Source organism: Glycine max, chromosome 17 (assembly GCF_000004515.6).
Source record: "Glycine max cultivar Williams 82 chromosome 17, Glycine_max_v4.0, whole genome shotgun sequence".
NCBI classification, from domain to species: Eukaryota; Viridiplantae; Streptophyta; class Magnoliopsida; order Fabales; family Fabaceae; genus Glycine; species Glycine max.
This window is the reverse complement of record NC_038253.2, coordinates 36,754,541-36,759,641: the sequence shown is the minus strand read 5'-3', so window position 1 is coordinate 36,759,641 and position 5,101 is coordinate 36,754,541.

Here is a 5,101-nt window from a genome sequence, read left to right as displayed (position 1 = left end):
CCTACTTTTTTGGAGGTGGTTGGATAGAAAATGGCAGCTACCAAGCTTGCATATATTTTAAACAAGTTTATAAGAGTCTTTGACTTCCCTTAAAATTTGAAGGAAAAAAATATATTTGTAAGTCGTAGTTTGTGGCAACTGGCAACAACTTACGTATAAAAAACTTAACAGTAGTTATGGTTTATGACCATAAGCTAAATATAAAAAAAACTTTGTATCCCATTGTCCGGAGGCTCTTCGCTATGTGAAGGTATGGGGAGGGATGTTGTACTCGAACCCATGACCAACAAGTCACCAAGACACAACTTTACCGCTGCACCAGGGTTCACCCTCACCATAAGCTAAATATAAATAAAAAATAATTATTTAACCTTAATAAGTCACAGTTTAAGACTATGTGAAAGTCCACGTATATAGATGATTAACATAATGAAAAATAATGTTACAACTGCAGTCAAGTGAAAACAAACTTATTCCAACGTGAAATAGTATTTAAACCAATATTATATATTATTTAACATCTACTATTTGTTGTCACAAATAAAAATGATAAAAAGGGAATATGTTTGGTTGAAAAGGAACAATCAAATGATATAATAAGTGATATAAGATTCAACGAATATAATTTTTTTATATGTTTTTTAAATTAAAAATGAAATAACAACAGAGAGAAGATTATATAAAATGATTAAAACATATATGTAGCAATATATTTCTTTTTTATGCTTTTATGAATACCCTCTTTGAATAATTCTATATTGTAATAGTTATGTTATGCAAAAAAAAAAAAATTGAGGATGCAGATGTTTTTTTTTTTTTAAGGAATATCCGGATGTTTATTCAATGCAATTCAAGTTTTGCAATTATCTAGCAGGTTAAGGAAGTTATGTTTATAGGCATTATAGAATTACATGTCCTACTTATCTGAAAGGACATATAATATCTACCTTTAAGGTCCAGTTTAGGCTCCATGCTTTAGTTGCCGCACCCAATACATTGCCTTTTTTTTTTTTTTCCTAATATTGATAAGAAGTAGTCTTTATCATAAGCGGTGGTTAATCTTTATCATGGATTAATTATGGATTGTGAAAATACACATATAAGTGAGTATTTATCTTCTAATATAATTTATTTCAAAAGAATGAAAAAAGAATAGAAATTTACCTTAAATTAAAAAAATGTAAAATATAAAGGAAATATTTTTAAAATGAGAAATTTAATCAGATTTATTTTAATTTTTATTTTACCAAAAGTTTATTTCAATTACTATCTTCTAAAAATCAAATCAAAACATGCCAATTAATTACATTAAGTATATTTATTTTACAGCAAATCAAATGAAATATTTTTTAATATACTATTAGGATAAAGGAGATTGGTAGAATTAATCTGTCTAACTCTGTTCGAATTTTAAAATATAAACATTAGCTACTAATAATTTCCATGATTATTAGGGTGTCAGGATAAAGGTGGAGCAATCACAATTGAAATATTTAGTCATGTAATTTGTAATTACATGCTACCTAAGGAAGTAATTAAATACTATTTTTAAATTTATTCCATTAATTAATGCATATAAAATAGTCATGTAATTGCAATAATTGAGTCATCATTAATTACAATATGTTTGCGGTCACAGGTAAGTCCAATTGAAGAATAAATGTTATGGTCACAATTACAATATTTAGTCCTGTAAAATGTGTAAATATAATTAGAATGTAATTTTAAATCTTTTTTTTTTACTGAAACCCCGTTAAAAATATTTTTGACTGCAAATCCGATCATTTTTTTTTTACACAAATCCGATCAATTTTAATTACCGTAATTTCTGTATATGACATTGATTGTGGATTTGTGGTTCTTGTAACCATTTTTAAATCCTCTTACATAAAATATTTTGGATTTATTTATAATTAATGTATAGCTATAAATTATATAAATTATTTTATAATTTGATAATCTTAAATTATTTTATAATTATAGAATATTATACAATTTTTTTATTTAACATTATATGTTCGATTTTATTAAAAATAATATATAAATCACAATTGGCTGGAGTTCGAAATGTAGAGGAGTAGTAGACAAGTTGGTGATGTCTCTGAGCATGGGACATTGATTCAGGAATGCAGAATTGTGCTAGCTCATAATCCAAACTTTGTCATTAATTTTGTTAAGAAACAAGTGAATGGTGTTGTCCATGAATTAGTTAGGGTCCTTCTTGTCTAGTTTCTATTTTAGTATTCCATGTATTGAGAATTTAATTATTAATGATATAAGTTGAGTATGGTTTTGTAAAAATAAAAAAGGTGAAATTATAATTTTTGTCTCTTAATTTCTCTGATATATGATTTTAGTTTCCTTGGATTTAATGATAATATTTGGCTCTCTTAAGTTTATAAATAGTGATTTTAATCCTCCTGTTAAATTATTAACAAATAATTATGATTATTTGAGTTATTAAGTTAATTATAAATTAATTAAAATCATTAATTATAAAAAAAACAAAAAAAATATTAATAATTATAATTCTCTATAATATTATATTTTTTTCTTCTCTGCAAATACCTTTTTCTACCTTCATTATCAGTTTATCACACACAATTCCACGAGCAACAACACCATGTTAGGGCTAGTAGTCTTTTATTAAAGTTTTTTTTAATGATTAATAATTTTTATTTAATTTATAATTAATTTAATATCTCTAATAATCAAAATTATTAGTTAATAATTAATTGGGGAGACCAAAATCATAAATTTAAAAAATTAAGGAAATTACAATTGCAATTTAGAAAGAAAAAAAGTTAACTTGCTTCGGCATGTAAATTCCCAATCTGCTTATGAATTCATAAATTTATTAGACACGTACAAATTGATCAATTAGGTGTGCAAATTAAGAGCCCAATCAATGGAATCCAAAATTGATTTACACGTATAAATCAATAGATTGATTTACAACAAAAAGTTTAACAACTAATGATGTGAGTTGATAGTCATTAATTAATTTTTAATTTAAAATTAACAATGAATTAATTGTTTAAACAGCATTTAAAACTATTGATTTTAAAAAAATTGAGAGACTAAAAATATATCTTAATATTAAAATTAGGGGACTAAAATTATGGATTGTGAAAAATAGAGGGAACAAATTCGATTTTAGCCTATAAAAATTATAAAATATTACTCATAAAAAAAAAAAAAAAAACAAATTGCCACAAGGATTGGATTTGAGTCCTATGCTACGATTGGGTTGAAGTGGAGAAGCGCAAAAAGTTACCTTCAAATGGAAGATTAGTATTGAAAAATTGGATTTTGACTTTAAGAAACATTTTTCTCTTTTTTGGTTCATATTTTCTAACCTTGATCATAGAAGAAAAGGCAAACGATATAATTAACGTATTTTAGGTATTTAGATCATGCAAAAAATAATAGTAAATAAATAAATAAATATTTGTACAGCAGCAAAAATGAAAGAAATGACCGTATACAAAATAGAATTCAAAAAAGGAAAAATCAAATAAAAAATGAGAAAACAAAATATTTGCGATACTCAAATTGTAAATCCATGAGAAATTTAGGGAAGGAAACATAGCCTAAGAATCTAATAGAGTGATCCCTTTGTAGTAAACAAACCCGAGAAAAAAGAAGAAAAAAAAGTAATAGAACATTATTTCTGTACATTGATTTAATTTAGGCTCTAAAATTAAGGGATTTATTATTTCTATCTATAAATGGTATAGCTAGAAAAAGAAAGAATGAAACACAATATAATTACATCAAATCTCAATTAATACAAGATAATCAAGCAGATTCATCACAGCCTTATTTCTGAATTAATTCATAACAGCCTCAAATGAAGATTTTCGTATTTTTTGGTGAAATTTTTCAAGGAAATTTGTAAGATTGGAAAAAAAAATTTAAAACTTGAAAAAAAAAATATTGAAACTATAAACTAAAAAGCTGCTTTTGATTTTTTTTTTAAAAAAAAAAACTTCAAATTGAAAACCACCTAAAAGGAACCTTAGAAATTTGATCTTAAATAGATAAGCACAATAAGTCATCTATAAATAACGAAACTTCTCGGTGTTATTGTTGCCTAAACGAATTCTAAAACCGAAGCTTGCATTTGTGTCTCTGCTGCAATGGCTGATTCAACCATTAAGATTCTTAGCATCGTTCTTTTCCTTTGCTTCGTTTCTCAAGGTAATATACTCTCAGTGTATATAATATATAGATAATTCTTTTTATAAATTATTGTTCATGACTTCTCCTATGGATGGTGATATCAGGTTATAGCCAATGCTTCTTGAGTGATCTTTCTGTAAGTCAAATTCAAACAGGAGTTAAAATGCAAGGAAAACCAGAATGGAATGTGACTATCACCAATAATTGTTCATGTGTTCAAAAGAATGTGATTTTGAGTTGCAATGGATTTCAATCTGTTGAACAAATAGACCCTTCTCTTTTGAAGATCTCACCCAATGGATGTCTTGTCAATGATGGTCAACCTATTTATACTGATGCGATCAAATTTAAATATGTTTGGAACCAGTCATTTCCGTTAAATCCTATCTCCTCGGAGATTGCTTGTTCTTAAACGTAGAATTAATGGATTTTGCAGCTTGGTTTACAGCATTATAATGCATTAATAGTACATTGATTTTTCGTAAATTGAATTTTATGTTACCTCAAATTCAATAACTTGTGTTGATAGCTTGAAATCAAAACTAAGGCCTCTAAAAAAAATGAACTAATTAAGCCATTAATTGAACAATTGCATTGTACTTTTTTATATATAAATAATGACTTTAGAATTAGATGGAATTCCCCTAAAAAAAGTAGAAGGAATTACAAGGTGATTTAACTTAAATAGTTACCAGTGTGTTAAAATCTTCCTACTATTAAGATTTAACCCTTTCCTTTGAACCAAAAAAGAGAAAAATGTTTCTAAAAGTCAAAATCCATTTTTTCAATACTTATCTTCCATCTGAAGGTCAATTTTTGCGCTTCTCCACTTCAACCCAATCGTAGCATAGGACTCAAATCCAATCCTTGTGGCAATTTGTTTTTTTTAGTAATATTTTATAATTCTTATAGGCTA